We start from the raw sequence: 17,196 nt of genomic DNA on the forward strand, positions 1-17,196 counted from the left end.
ATCTACCCCTGATAGAGTTTGCCTACAACAACAGTTACCAAGCAAGCATCGGCATGGCCCCATACGAGGCGCTTTACGGGCGTCCGTGCAGGTCACCGATTTGTTGGGAGGAAGTGGGCGATAGAAGATTGTTTGGCCCGGATTTAGTGGAAGAAACCACGTCCAAGATAGTTAAGATCAAGAAGAACATCCAGACAGCTCAGAGTAGGCAAAAGAGCTATGCTGATACCCGAAGGAGGGACCTGGCCTTTGAGAAAGGTGACCGGGTGTTTCTTAAAGTCACCCCCTTCAAGGGAATTAGTAGGTTCGGCAGAAGGGGAAAATTAAACCCCAGATACATTGGACCCTTTGAAATCTTAGACAAGATTGGTACCACTGCCTACAGACTTGCACTGCCCCCTGAGCTCTCCCGGGTTCACAATGTGTTTCATGTATCTATGCTGCGCAAGTACAATCCGGACCCTTCTCATGTCGTGGCTCATGAACCGCTCTCACTCCGAGAGGACTTGTCTTATGAAGAAGTACCGGTCAGTATCACGGACCGAGAAAGCAGAATACTCCGTAACCGGGAAATATCATTTGTAAAAGTCTTGTGGCAGAACCACACGCCTAGGGAGGCGACTTGGGAGCTGGAATCAGAATTTAGGGCCCAATATCCTCATCTGTTTGATCAAGAGTAATGAGGCAAATTTGGGGACCAAATTTCTTTATGGGGGGGAGAGTTGTAGCACCCGGAAAGGAGGAGAAAAAAAAAAAAAAAAAAAAAAAAAAAAAAAAAGGGCGGCCACGTCAGCAGCCACGCCAGCAGGCCCGGTCAGCAGTCCCGGCCAACCAGGGCCTGCCACGTGGCAAGACCGCGTCACTCCAAAAGGAGCCACGTTGGCGATCCGCGTGGGTGCGATCCGACGGCCCAGATCAATCACGCGATCGGACGGCCCAGATTCAATCGCACGGACGGCCCAGATTCAATCAAAAACGAACGGCCCAGATTAAAACAAAATGAACGGCTGTGATCAAAAGGCAAGGGGTTATAAATAGAACCTCCACACCAGACCACAAACCCTAGCCGCCAGCCGCTCGCCGGAGAAGACGAACCAGGGGCCGACCGCCGCCACCCGCCGCCACTCGCCGCCGCACCGGGGAAATTTCCGACCGCCGATCGAGGTAAATTTCATACCCCCGACTCGTTTTTCCCCACTGATTCCTCCTATGGCCAAATCGAAGCCGAAATCCCGGCCAAACGGCCGGAATACGCGGCCGAAGCCCAGCGGCACCGCCGCGCCCCCTCTCGGTTTTTGCCTCCGACGAGGCCCTTCCCGGCCTCCGTTCGATGCAATTTTTATATCATCGTGATCACCATTCTTTTCTCTACAGGTTGACCGAAGCCAAATCACCAAAACACGAACTTCGCCGGAGAGTCGCCGTACCCGAGAGCGCCGCCGCCGGTAAGCTCCGTTTTTCCGTGATTTTTTGGCCCCCCGAGGGCCCTAGGGTTGTTTTCTGACAAGGACCAATGCGAGTGTGGCCGAATTCGGCCAAAAACGGCCGAAAACAGTCAACCCGAGGCGACTCGCCGCCGCCAGCGGCGGCGCCGTCGCCGGAGCACGGCGGAGCCGCCGTGCCGGAGTTGCGATTTGGGCCGAAAGAGGCCCTGGGCCTAATTTGGATTTTTTTTGGAACCCGTGCAGGTACTGTTAGCGTGTTTCAGTTCCCCGGGAAAAATTCAGGGGAAAATTAGGGACAGCCTGCAGGCGCACTGTGAATCGTATTCGGATCCCGAAAACAAGTAAGGACCCCTCACCCTATTTCCTATCACGGTATTAAAGTTCAAAATGATAAAACAGTATTTCTTGAATTAACGCATGTGTGAAATTGCTTAAGGTTGCTAATGGAGCCCGAGTCTAGTGTGATTGATGATTTACTGTTATTTGGCCTGTTTACAGCTTTAAATGCAAAATGAGGTTTGATGTGTTCATTTTACAGATTTGTGTGCATGCACTACGTTTTTATTAATTATGGGTTGAATGACTGAAAAACTGATACTGTATGTTGTCTGTTTGGTATGAATTACGATTTGCTTGTTTAAATGTGAATTGATGATGCTGATTGAGGAAAAGGAAAAATGAAAGATTGTGTAAACTGATAATTGTATTATGGGGGTCAGCCTGACTAGATATCCTGGGAGATGGTGGACGGACCGGGTCCGTAGGGAACCCTACCGGGATTGTGGTCTCACATGCCGGACGGGGTATGGAGATCTTATGGTTTTGGCGCCCATACCGGACGGGGTATGGGGACGGCCCGTTTCACCCTCATACCGGACGGGGTATTGAGGTTTATGGTTTTGGCGCCCATACCGGACGGGGTATGGGGACGGCCCGTTTCACCCTCATACCGGACGGGGTATTGAGGTTCATGGTTTTGGCGCCCATACCGGACGGGGTATGGGGACGTCCCTGGAAACTGATTATGAATGTTAAAGGTTAACGGGTAGCGGAACCCCTATGGACCCCCACGGATACTAGTAGGCTGGTAAATGAGAAAAAAAGATATGTTGTACAATGATTGAATTACAAGAGGCGTGATAAGTGTTATGTTTTACAGCTTAGATTATTCAATGATTATGATAATGTTATTGTTTTTCTCATATTGTTTTCATAAATTCCACCAAGGTAAGTGGATGGTAAAAGATTTATTATTGATAAAAGGTTTTGTTGTTAATAAACGAGTTTATTGTAAATTATGCTCCATTGGTCTTTTTGTGGTTTTCTACCCACCTTTATCTCCGTGACGGTGAGATATCGTGATGTTCTTACTGGGCTAGTGTAGCTCACTCCTTAATTAACCATTTCAGATCAGGAAGACATGGTTCCCGAGCCCGTTCCGCAGGAGGACGACGAAGGGGATGCCTAGAGACTCTGTAGTCATACGCATAGTTTATTTTCGAGTTTTCTTTCTTAGTTAGTTTAACCTTTTATATTTTAAGTACGTTTGTTTGGTTTTTCATGTAAGGGATGTTAACTTTAAATTTTGATCTCGCTTCCGCATTCGATATATTTAAATACTCATTTCATTTTAATATTTTCCGGGGACGTTACAATTAGGGTCTAATACACACACTTAATGCAGCAAATGAGTATATTTATCGCAAGGTATATTAACCTGCTGCCTAACTCCGATGCTCCAAACTCTTCTTCATGTTCTATTAGTGATGTCATCTTATAAACTACCTTTACTTGATACTTTTATTTACCAAACTTTTTTTCCAATTACAAATTACTTTAAATTGTTATTGTATTCAAACTATGTATTATCTTTTAGAACTAAATCCAAAAGAAAGTCACATACATATGCAATCTTTTTTTTCTTCTCTAGCTTGCCTTTGAAATGAAAATTTACCACTATCTTGGAGCTAAAATCAAACAAGAACTTACCTCCACAAACTTACTACTAACTACTCTATTCCTATTAGCTTCAATACATAAAAAATTAATCAGTGTCCACTTCCTAACATTACTCAACAATCCTAACCATCTAAGTTTAAATAAACCACAGTGGATGATACCACATAACAACCAACAACCACCATCTTTCTAACAACGGGTTATGACCAAAACAAAAAAAACGATAAACCATACAAAAAAAAGTCATCTACCTCCAAAAAAACTACAGAATAATTCAAATCATCTTAAAACATCATTTACATCAAATATCTTAGAACAATACTAACCGACTATTGTGTTAGAGCTAAAATCAAACAAAAACTTTCTTGGCTATCATTAATACTCAATACCTATGAGTTTTAGTACATAAAAGTCAATCAACATCAATTCTTAGTCTTATTTGAAAAAATCAATCCTAACTATCTAGTCTTGAATGCATCACTAGCTCGTCACTAAATACTCGATACCTATCAATTTTAATACAGAAAAGTTAATCAACATTCAATTCTTAATCTTATTTGAAAATAGCAATTCTAGCTATATAATTTTAAATATATGTCCAAGGATGATATCATCATATATTTGACAACAACCACAACTCATTCTGTCTACTAGCCATGATCCAAAGGAAAAACCAGCAGAGAAAAGTAAATTATCTTGAGAAAATTATTAGCTTTTTCAAGTTACCCTAAAAATACCAATTGCATTGCATTTCTTAAAAATAATATTGATCAACCATTATCTACGAGCTAAAGTCAAAGTTATAACGAGTGCATATTATTTTGCAAATAGTAAACAAGTTACTTTCAAGCAACTGACGTAATCATTCAATCGCATTCTACGATTGAAGATTAAGTTTAAGAATGATTAAAGAGAGAGAGAGAGAGAAGAGATACTGAGTGTTTCAGGAAGCCACCAACTGGAATTGAGCAAGTTCTCGGCTTCCCGTCTGCAGACATACCTTTCATGCTATTTCAGTGCCAAAGTTCACTAGCTCATGTCGACAGATGTGGAGGAAATATATTAGGATGATCACTGAATAGTGAAGGGAACATCTCATCATACTGAAAATGCAAATGTTGCAACAATTGAAAGCATAAATGAGAAGTATGCGACACTTTAGAAAATATTTCCAATTATGAAAATATTTAAAGGAAAGTTCACAAGATAAAATCGTTTCTTAAGAAGTTTTAAATTGTGAAAGAAATGATAAGTTAGAAGATTAAAAATGACTACATTTCCATCTATGCAAAAGAGCTCCAAATCCAATCGTTTTTCTTGCTTTTATTTTTAGTATATTTATTATTGCTATAATATTTTTACACTGTTAGTCTTCAAAAAAATCCCAGTACTCTGAATACATTGGGAGGGTAATCAATCAAGCAATTCTTCTTTTCGAAAGTTCCCTCAGTCGGAAAAGGGTAATATATTCATATAACTGTGGAATATCCACAGCATTAATATTCTATTCCCACAACCTACCTGGGGCTCAAAGGAACATGTTAAATGTATTTAGAAACAGAGACCAAAAGATCACCTTTGCAAACTCCATCAAAAACAGAACCTACTAAATCAAATTCCAGAAGAGAGTTTGTCTGCAAAATTATTGAAGCTAATCTGGAATATTTAAATGAAAAAACAAGAAACTGCTGCTATTTTTGAGTAAAATTCAAGTCTATAAATCATGGTAGAAAGGAATAAGAAAAACAACATCTCCACAAACTTACTACTAACTATTCTATTCCTATTAGCTTCAATAGATAAAAAATCAATCAGTGTCTAGTTCCTAACATTACTCAACAGCCCTAAACATTTAAGGTTAAATAAATCACTGTGAATGATACCACATAACAACTAACAACTACCATCTTTCCAACAACGGGCTTTGACCAAAACAAAAAAAATATTAAACCATACAAAAGAAAGTCATCTACCTTCAAAAAACTTTAAAATGATTCAAGTCATCTTAAAACACCAATTACATCGAATATCTTATAACAATACTAATCGATCATTGTGTAAGAGCTAAAATCAAACAAAAACTTTCTTGCCTATCACTAGTACTCTATACCTATCAGTTTTAGTACATAAAAGTCAATCAACATCAATTCTTAGTCTTATCTGAAAAAAGTAATCCTAACTATCTAGTTTTGAATGCATCACTATCTTATCACTAAATACTCGATACCTATCAGCTTTAGTACATAAAAGTTAATCAACATTTAATTTATAATCTTATTTAAAAATAGCAATTCTAGCTATATAATTTTAAATATATCTCCAAGGATGATATCATATATTTGCCAACAACCACAAGTCATTTTATCTACTAGCCATGATCCAAATGGAAAACCAGCAGACCATATAGAGAAAAGTAAATTATCTTAAGAAAATTATTAGCTTATTCAAGTTACCCTAAAAATACCAATTGCATTGCATTTCTTAAAAATAATATTGATCAACCATTATTTATGAGTTAAAGTCAAAGTTATAACGAGTGCATATTATTTTGCAAATAGTAAACAAGTTACTTTCAAGCAACTGACGAAATCATTCAATCGCATTCTAAGATTGAAGATTAAGTTTAAGAATGATTAGAGAGAGAGAGAGAGAGAAGAGATACTGAGTGTTTCAGGAAGCCACCAATTGGAATTGAGCAAGTTCTCAGCTTCCCGTCTGCGGACCTTTCATGCTATTTCAGTGCCAAAATTCACTAGCCCATATCGACAGGTGTGGAAGAAATATATTAGGATGATCACTGAATAGTGAAGGGAACATCTCATCATACTGAAAATGCAAATGTTGCAACAATTGAAAGCATAAATGAGAAGTATACGACACTTTAGAAAATATTTCTAATTATGAAAATATTTAAAGGAAAGTTCACAAGATAAAATAGTTTCTTAAGAAGTTTTAGATTGTGAAATAAATGATAAGTTAGAAGATTAAAAAAGACTAGATTACCATCTATGCAACAGAGCTCCAAATCCAATTGTTTTTCTTGCTTTTATTTTTAGTATATTTATTATTACTGTAACATTTTTACGCTGTTACTTTTCAAAAAAACCCGAATACTCTGAATACTTTGGGAGGGTAATCAATCAAGCAATTCTTCTTTTTGAAAGTTCCCTCAATCGGAAAAGGGTAATATGTTCATATTTGATTCATACATTAGCATATAACTATGGAATATCCACAGCATTAATATTCTATTCCCAACCCACCTGGGGCTCAAAGGAACATGTCAAATGTATTTAGAAACAGAGACCAAAAGATCAACTTTGCAAACTCCATAAAAAACAGAACCTACTAAATCAAATTCCAGAAGAGAGTTTGTTTGTCTGTAAAATTATTAAAGCTAATCTGGAATATTTAAATGAAAAAACAAGAAACTGCTGCTATCTTTGAGTAAAATTCAAGTCTGTAAATCATGGTAGAAAGGAATAAGAAAAACAACATCTCCCCAGTTAAGAAACCTGCTGCGATGTTTATAACAAGAAAGAACTCGAATTAATTTAGAAATATGTTATGTGTGAAATTTAGGAAGAGGGCTTTTAGGGTTTGGAATGTAGCAAACAAAGAGAGAAGTGCAGAGAGAGTGAGAAACAGACAAAGAGAGAAGAAAAGAGAGAAGAGAACACAGAGAGAGACAGAGAACCAATTCATTATTCCTCATTACAGATATAGTTGAAAATAACTGATGCTAAGAAACAATTAGTTAGTTAGTTAAGAACAGATGCTACACATAACAAAACAAATTTATGAAAACTAAAAACATTAAATAAGAAGAATAAATAAATAAGAAGACAGAAACTGTAAAAAGAAATTTAAAAAAAAAAAGATTTATGTAAACCCAGATTAAGAGAGACTAAATCACTTATGCCAACTTCATGAAAGGAGAACCAAATAAAAATAAACTCCATGAATGATCACCTACCAATATTAAGAGATAAGTAAAAATACCTCCGGCTACCGTTGGGTCTTTGAAGAGAAAGACATATCTCTTCTTTCGATCTTCTTCTTCCCTCTTTCTTTGCTCTTCTTTTCTTTCTCTATTCGGCTCTTTACTCCCAATAAACTGAAAAAGAAATAGAATGGAAGAAAGAGGACAGTTTAATTTGTTTTCTATCATCTTCTTCCTTACCTCTTTCTGATATTCTTTTCTTTCCGTCTCCACATTGAAGAGAATGGAGAGTCTCAGATCCATGTCTGCTCGTTCCTGATTTTTTCCCCTTTTTCTCTCTCCGTTATGCTCGTACTTCTCACCTTCTCTCTGGGCAAGGCTTGTGAACAAGAGAGATTGAAATTTAACAGAATGACTAAGTAGTGTTGGGTCTTTAAGAGAAACCCATCTATCTTCTTTTCGATCTTCTTCTTCCTTCTTTCTTTGTTCTTCTTTTCTTTCTCTATTTGATTCTTCGCTCTCAAGAAACTGAAGAAGAAAAAGAATGATAGGAGGAACCATTTTAATCTTGTTTTCTATCTTCTTCTTCCTCATCTCTTTCCGATATTCGCTTCTTTCCCTCCCGACATTGAAGAGAACGAAGAGTTTCAGACCCATGTCTGTTCTTTCCTATCTTTTTCCCCGTTCTCTCCCTCTGTTATGCTTGTATTTCTCTCCTCTCTGCCCATGGCTTGTGGGAAAGAGATTGAATCTTTCAATACTGTTGGGTCTTTAAGAGAAACCTATCTATCTTCTTTTCGATCTTCTTTTTTCCTTCTTTCTTTGTTCTTCTTTTCTTTCTCTGTTTGATTCTTTGCTCTCAAGAAACTGAAAAAGAAATAGAATGGTAGAAAGATGACCATTCTAATTTTTTTTCTATCATCTTCTTCCTTACCTCTTTCTGATATTCTTTTATTTCCCTCTCCACATTGAAGAGAATGGAGGGGTTTCAGATCCATGTCTGCTCGTTTCTGTCTTTTTCCCCTTTTTCTCTCTCTGCTATGCTCGTACTTCTCAACTTCTCTCTGGGCAAGGCTTGTGAACAAGAGAGATTGAAATTTAACAGAATGACCAAGTAGTGTTGGGTCTTTAAGAGAAACCCATCTATCTTCTTTTCGATCTTCTTCTTCCTTCTTTCTTTGTTCTTCTTTTCTTTCTCTATTTGGTTCTTTGCTCTCAAGAAACTGAAGAAGAAAAAGAATGGTAGAACGATGACCATTCTAATTTGTTTTCTATCATCTTCTTCCTTACCTCTTTCTGATATTCTTTTCTTTCCCTCTCCACATTGAAGAGAATGGGGGGGGTTTCAGATCCATGTCTGGTCGTTTCTGTCTTTTTCCTGTTTTTCTCTCTCTCTTTTGTGCTTGTATCTCTCTTCTTTTCTCTGGGCAAGGCCAGATCTGAAAACAAAGAACGTAGAAAACTTTTTGAAAGTAAAAGAAAGGAAGAAGGTGGTCTGAAGAGGAGAATCGCACGGTCAGTTTGCTTTTAAAGGGAAAATAAAGAAATGCAGACTGCGTTAAAATGACGCCGACAACGGTCAATTTGTTTTTTAAAAAACTTTTTAAAGAAAAGAAAAAGAAAGAAATAAGCAGCGTTAAAAAAGTTAAACTACACGGAGTCCAGGCTTAGGGTGTTGTTTTAAATTTTTGTTATATTTTATAAAAAATTAAAACATTTTTATGATAAAAAACTGTAATTATTAAGAGAGAGATAATAAATTAAAAGTTTTTTTTTAAGTAAAATATCATAAATAAGAATGTATGATAAACACTTATTAATTAATTCTAAAAAAATGTACATGATTATTTGACAGAAAAATGAAAAAGACTCCCTTGTAGATGATTTTTTTTATTAATTATTATTGAAAGAAAATAAAAATAAATAAATTTAAAGCAGATAAATATAATTTTACAATAAATTTTAATAATTTATGTTAGAATATAAATAATTAACTATATATATTTTGATTGTATTATATAATTGATTAACTATACATATAATTATGCTTCAAATGTAGATTATGAAATAATTCATAAAGTAAAATGTTTTTATTTAGTTTTAGAAAGTATGAAAATTTATGTATATTCAATGAAAGTTGGTGAGTTCCTCCGTATTACTTTAAAAAATTATTAAATTTTGGGTATTTATTATTCAACTTTTGTAAACAGTTGGCATTTAATTATGAAATAAATATTTTATGTAATAGTTATAAGCTAATGTTGTATTATATTTTATTTAACAACTATTCAACAAAACTATATAGAATATTAATTAATTATTTAAAAAATTATAAAAAAATATCATACTTTTTGGGTTCTCTATATGCATTAATTAAAGCAACAGTATCTCAACCACACATTTGGAAAAAAATAATATCTTTCGTGTATGATAAATACGGACACCAACCACTACATGTCAATTAAAAAGAGAACAAAAAAAAAGATAAAAATGCAGAGGAGCACAGACCATTCAAGTAACAAAACAATGTTATCTATAAAAGAATAAAAAATGCAAAACAAACAACTAGACTATTTTAAATTTTTTGCCTAAAGAGTCACATAATAACATGAGCAATTTATTTTAATTAGCTGAGCAAAAACAAAATATTGGGTACACGATTATTTACCTCATCTTTGGAGTTCGAAATCAACAATAAGCAAATAAAAGTGAGCAAATCAATTTGTAAATAACAAAGATTCGTCGATATTATAATTCAAAGAAGTAAAAAATCATTAGCAAATAAATAGAACATATGGATAATTTCCCATGGGAGCTACGCGTACCAAAATTGAAATATAAAAAAAAATCAACTAGAACCGGGAGTAACAAGCATTAAAAGAGAACAATAAACTTATTTTTTTATGAACAAATAAGATTTTTCTACATTGTAATTTAAATGAGAAGAGAACTAAGCAATTAAATGTAACATATGCATAGTTTGGCATGAAAAAACAGATATCAAAACTTCAAATTAAAAAAAGACTAAAACAAAGAACAAACATCAAAAGAGGACAATTTTATTACTCTCAGCATAATATTTAAAATTGCCTCCTTTTAAGTACTGCTATGTTAATGTACACATAAAAGAAATTCACTAAGCAAATAATGCTAATTTTATCAATTTATAATCATTTCAACTCATACAAATGTAAAAAAAATGACATGTTCGTTCTATAGGCTGATATTTGGGATTTATTGTTTTTTTATCCTTCACTTTTGTTTACTCATTTTTAGGCAATTAGTAGTCAAAATCCTAGATCACCTCAATTCTTAAAACAAACAATCATTGGATTCAAATATCAAATAGATATATTATAAATTTAAGTCAAAGTTATCCAATAGTCATCACTTGCAACTCTTCCAACAGTATTTTTGACATACAGCTAATGTTGTAAATTTACCAGACATTTCTTTTTCTTAAGCACCAATCCCTAAGTTCACTTTTCATAACTAGAAAACAATATTCTAATGGACATCCTTCAATAATTAGAATCATCCTCTATCTACTATATCAACTCGCAACACCTTGAACTATTTAATCCATGACTTTATCACTAAAATCTTCAAAATAAGAAAATGAACGATAATTCTAAATTATAGATTTCTAAAAATTAAACTCTTAAAATAAAATAATCCTCCAATCTAAATCTAAAGTAAAGTTAACATATGATAAATCTTTAAGTTAGAATTTCTTTGTCACTTACACCATAATAGTTTTTTAATGAAGTAAGAAAGCTTGGCTCTCCATCTACATTTCGTATTTTTTTATTAAATTATGTAGTTGAAAAATTCATAGATATAATCTTGCAGTAGATTTAGTTCGGGTGCCAAAAAAAATTATTTTTTCATTGCAAGTGCAGCATTTTGCAATACGTTCGGATGCCACATTACGTAAACTATTAGGGGTCCAATACACACTTAATGCAGCAAACGAGTATATTTATTGCGAGGTATATTAACCTGCTGCCTAACTCCGATGCTCCGAACTCTTCTTCATGTTCTACTAGTGATATCATCTTATAAACTATCTTTACTTGATACTTTTATTTGCCAAACTCTTTTTTCAATTACAAATTACATTTAACTCTTATTGTATTAAAACTATGTATTATCTTTTAGAATTAGATTCAAAAGAAAATCACATACATTTGCAATCTTCTTTTTCTTCTCTATCTTGCCTTGAAACGATAATTTACCACTATCTTGGAGCTAAAATCAAACAAGAACTTACCTCCACAAACTTACTACTAACTACTCTATTCATATTAGCTTCAAAACATAAAAAATCAATCAGTGTCCACTTCCTAACATTACTCAACAATCCTAACCATCTAAGTTTAAATAAACCACTGTGGATGATACCACATAACAACCAACAACCACCATCTTTCTAACAATGGTCTATGACCAAAATAAAAAAATATTAAACCATACAAAAGAAAGTAATCTACCTCCAAAAACCTACAAAATGATTCAAGTCATCTTAAAATACCAATTACATCGAATATCTTAGAACAATACTAACCAATCAGTGTGTTAGAGTTAAAATCAAACAAAGACTTTCTGGCCTATCACTAGTCCTCTATACCTATGCACTTTAGTACATAAAAGTCAATCAACATCAATTCCTAGTCTTATCTGAAAAAAGCAGTCCTAACTATCTAGTTTTGAATACATCACTAGCTTCTCACTAAATACTCGATACCTATCAGCTTTAATACATAAAAGTTAATCAACATTCAATTCCTAATCTTAGTTGAAAATAACAATTCTAACTATCTAATTTTAAATATATCTCTAAGGATGATATCATATATTTGCCAACCACAACTCATTCTGTCTACTAGCCATGATCCAAATGGAAAACCAGCAGACCATACAAAGAAAAGTAAAATATTTTGAGAAAATTATTAGCTTATTCAAGTTACCCTAAAAACACCAACTACGTTGTATTTCTTAAAAATAATATTGATCTACCACTATTTATGAGCTAAAGCCAAAGTTATAACGAGTGCATATTATTTTACAAATGGTAAACAAGTAACTTTCAAGCAACTGAAGAAATCATTCAATCCCATTTTAAGATTGAAGATTAAGTTTAAGAATGATTAAAGAAAGAGAGAGAGAGAGAGAGAGAGAGAGAGAGAGAGAGAGAGAGAGAGAGAAAGAGAGAGAGAGAGAGAGAGAGAGAGAGAGAGAGAGAGAAATACAAGAGATACTGAGTGTTTTAGGAAGCCACCAACCAGAATTGAGCAAGTTCTCAGCTTCTCGTTTGTGGACAGGTGTGGAGGAAATATATCAGGATGATCACTGAATAATGAAGGGAACATTTCATCATACTGAAGATGCAAATGTTGCAACAATTGAAAGAATAAATGAGAAGTATGCAACACAGATAATAAAATAATGAGGTAAAATTTCATACGCACTCTCTTCCTCTGCCGCTCTGGCTCTCTTATTCGCACACACTCTCCCTCTTTTGTTGCTCACAGACCGTAAAACATACAGCAGACTATACTCAGAACTTGCCAGCGTAAGTAAGAGAGCCAGTATTCTCATGTTTGCTACAACCAATCAACATGCAAAATAATTAAAATGAAATTTTAATTTTCACCACTTACAGCGCAATTTTGAAGAATGGTCAGGACCTCCGTCCTCTCGCCAACGAGCAAGAAAAATGACAAACATATCAAAACCCAAAAAATATAATGTGAAAGACAAGAAGAAAGAAATACCACATAAAACACAGTAGCTCTTCGTACCAATCGAAGAAGATGAGTGCCCACCATCACTAGTATCTACCATCAAATCGAACCACAGATCTTCTTTTCCACTAAAGTTATCATGGAGTAGATCTCCTCGTAGCTCCAAATGAAACCTTTTTAAAACTTACTGTGATAGATGATGCAGAAATAAATAACGTTGTAACTCTCTCTAACTCTATCAGAAAATTTTAAAAAATAAATTAGGACTAAAAAAAGCAAAACTAAACTGAAAAATACGATAAAAGAAGGAAGACAAACCTCTTATTTCATGGATGCCTCATAATTCACGTTTAAAAGAGTGTTACCAACAAAAAAGAATAAAACACAAGCGACACGCCTGGACCATCTTAAACTTTTTGCCTAAAGAGTTACACACTAACAAGTTTAAAAAATTTTATCTACCAAAAAGATAAAAAAAACATGTTTATTTATCTTAAAAGTGCTCATTAATATTTATAATAACCTTCGGTAATCCTACATTAAAGTAAACAAAAATAATATTGCTAAGTAAATATTTTTTTTTGAGATAAATATTGCAAGTAAATAATCATAAATAGAGAAGAAAATATGTAATAGAAAATAAATTTTATGTCATAAGCATAGGAAAATAAACTTTTTATTTTACGAATATCTTATAACCCAACATGTTTCAAGCAGTGTTACCCACAAAAGAGAACAAAACAGAGATAATATATGATTGGGCTCTCTTTTAACTTTTTGCCTAAAGATTTTCATAATAACAAAGAAAAAGAATTTTAACTAGTTATCAAAAAAATATAATATTAAATATGTATTTATTTACCTGATTTTTGACATTTGAAATCTACAACAACTACACAAAAATGAGCATATCAATTTATAAATGATCAAGACTCTTTTACCTTGTAATTAAAATAAGAAGAAAATCAATAGCAATTAAATGCAACATATGCACAGCTTGGCATGGACGTATATCAAAACTTTAAATTAAAAAAAAAAAAAAAGACGACTGAAATCAAGAAGAACAGAAATTAAAAGAGGACAATTTTGTTGTCATCAACATAACATTAAAAACAGCCTCAAGTATTGCTATATTAATGTACACATAAAGAAATTCACTGAGAAACTAATGCTAAGTTGTTTTAATTTTTAATCATTTCAACTCCTGCAAATGTTAAAAACGAGATACTCATTTTCAGGGCTGATAGTTGGATTTACTCTTTTTCCTTGTAGGTTTGTAAGGATAATTGTAATTTATTTGTTTCAATTTGTCATTATTGTGTTTGAGATATTTGTTTGCAGGAAAAGTTGAAGAGCCAAATGTAACTTTTCTTTTGGTTCACTTGACTTTGTGATTGTTTGAGTTTGTTTGTAAGGGTAGTTTGTAATTTGTATTTTGTAATTTGTCATTATTGTGTTTGAGATGTTTGTTTGCTAGGAAAGTTGAAAAGCTAAATGTAATTTTTGTTTTGGTTTACTTGAGTTTTTTTGTAAGGGTAGAAGTAATTTATTTGTTGTAGTTTCTCGTTATTGTGTTTGAGATGTTTGTTATCTGGGAAAGTTGAAGAACTAAATGTAATTATTGTTTTGGTTTACTTGAGTTTGTGATTGTATTTGAGTTTGTTTATAATTGTATTAGAATTTCAGTGCCTACTTGTTGTTGAAATTTGTTGTTTTAGTTTCTTATAATTTCACTCGAGTTAATTGTTTGTTTCATTTATTTGGTATTGAAAAAAAAAATCAATTGAATTTTTCTTTCAGTGTACTTGGATTTGTAACTGTATTTGAGTTTGTTTGTATTTTTGTTCCAATTTTGGTTTCTAAATATAATTTGTTTGTTTTGCATTGTTCATATCGATCTATCGTCACGTAGCTTTTTAGTATTCAAATCCATCCTTCAACTAGGTTATGGTAGCATAATTTAAAAATTTTTATTTGATTAGTTAGTAAAAAATAAAAATAATTGACTAATCAAATAATAAAATAATGAGGTAAAATTTCATACGAACTCGCTTCCTCTGTCGCTCTGGTTCTCTTCTTCGTACACACTCTCTCTCTTTTGTCGCTCACAGACCGTAAAGCACGCCACAGGCTATACAGAGAACCTGCCAGCGTAAGTAAGACAGCCACAATTCGCAGGTTTGCTATAACAAGTAATTATACAAAATCATTAAAATAAAAATTGAATTTTCATCACTTACAGCACAATTTTAAAGAATTGTCAGGATCTCCTTCCTTTTGCCAGTGACGCGAGAAAAAAGAAAAACATACCAAAACCCAGGAAATATAATGTGATAGACAAGAAGAAAGAGATACCTCATAAAACACAGCAGCTCATAGTACCAAACGACTGTATAATAGACCAGCTCAAATATCCTGATTACCAATTCAGTAAATGCAACCTTATTAGAAACATTAGAAAAATAAAAAAAAATCGCTGACCAAGTACTCCTGCAACCGAAGAAGACGAGTTTCCGCCATCACCAGTATCTGCCTTCAAATCGAACCACAGATCTTCTTTTCCACTAAAGTGATCATAGAGCAGATCTCTTTGTAGCTCCAAATGAAACCTTTTTAAAACTTAATGTGATAGATGATGCAGAAATAGATAGCGTTGCAACTCTCCCCAACTCCATCAAAAAATTTTAAAAAATAAATTAGGCTTAAAAAAAGTAAAACTAAACTGAAAAATATGATAAAAGAAGGAAGACAAACCTCTTATTCTACGGATACCTCATAATCCACGTCTAAAAGAGTGCTACCAACAAAAAAGAATAAAACACAAGTGACACGTCTGGACCATCTTAAACTTTTTGCCTAAAGAGTTACATACTAACAAAATATAAAAATTTTAACTACCCAAAAAAATAAAAACACATACTTATTTACCTTAAAAGTGCTCCCTAAGATTGATAATAACCTTCGGTAGTCCTACATTAAAGTAAACATAAAGAATATTACTAAATAAATTATTCTAAATAGAAAATAAAACTTATATTACAAGCAAAGCAAAATAAACATTTTGTTCCATGAATATCTTATAACCCAAAATATTTCCAGTAGTATTACCCACAAAAGAGAACAAAAAAGAGATAATATATTATTGAACTCTCTTTAACTTTTTACCTAAAGATCTTCATAGTATCAAAGAAAGAAAATTTTAACTAATTATAGAAAAAACATAATATTGAATATGTGTTTATTTACTTGATTTTTGGCGTTTGAAATCTACAACAATTACACAAAAGTGAGCATATAAATTTATAAATGATCAAGACTCTTTTACGTTGTAACTAAAATAAGAAGAAAACCAATAGCAATTAAATGTAACAAATGCAGGCATGGACGGATATCAAAACTTCAAATTAAAAAACACCGACTAAAATCAAGAAGAAAAGACATTAAAAGAGGACACTTCTGTTGTCTTCAGCATAACATTAAAAACAGCCTCATGTATTGCTATGTCAATGTACACATAAAGAAATTCACTAACGAAATAATGCTAAATTGTTTCTATTTGTAATCATTTCAACTCATGCAAATATAAAAAATGATATATTTGTTTTCAGAGCTGATACTTGGGTTTTGCTCTTTTTCCTCGTAAGTTTGTAAGGGTAGTTGTAATTTGTTTATTGTAGTTTGCTGTTATTGATTTTGAGATGTTTTTTTCTGGGCAAGTTGAAAAGTTAAATGTAATTTTTGTTTTGGTTTCTTGACTTTGTAATTGTATTTGAGTTTGTTTGTAAGGGTAGATGTAATTTGTTTGTTGGAGTTTATCGTTATTGTGTTTGAGAAGTTTGTTATCTGGGAAAGTTGAAGAGCTAAATGTAATTTTTGTTTTGGTCTACTTGAGTTTGTGATTGTATTTGAGTTTGTTTGTAATTGTACTAGAATTTCAGTGCCTACTTGTTGAAATTTGTTGTTTTAGTTTCTTGTAATTTCACTCGAGTTAGTTGTTTGTTTCATGTATTTGGAATTGAAAAAAAATCAATTGAATTTTTCTTTCGGTGTACTTGGATTTGTAACTGTATTTGAGTTTGTTTATATTTTTTTTTCCAATTTT

At 33.3% G+C, this 17,196-nt stretch overlaps 1 long non-coding RNA gene across 1 annotated transcript; it reads right to left on the bottom strand.

The window, feature by feature from the left end:
• Positions 1–5,853: 5,853 nt before the first annotated feature.
• Positions 5,854–9,255, bottom strand: LOC148270505 (uncharacterized). The gene is made up of 2 exons (XR_015813098.1): positions 7,407–9,255; positions 5,854–6,230 (listed from the first exon to the last, which is right to left on the bottom strand). It is a non-coding gene; the product is annotated as an uncharacterized LOC148270505 (long non-coding RNA).
• Between the last annotated feature and the right edge of the window lie 7,941 nt (positions 9,256–17,196).

Source organism: Carica papaya, chromosome 1 (genome assembly GCF_054855325.1).
Source record: "Carica papaya isolate Zhongbai chromosome 1, ASM5485532v1, whole genome shotgun sequence".
NCBI classification, from domain to species: Eukaryota; Viridiplantae; Streptophyta; class Magnoliopsida; order Brassicales; family Caricaceae; genus Carica; species Carica papaya.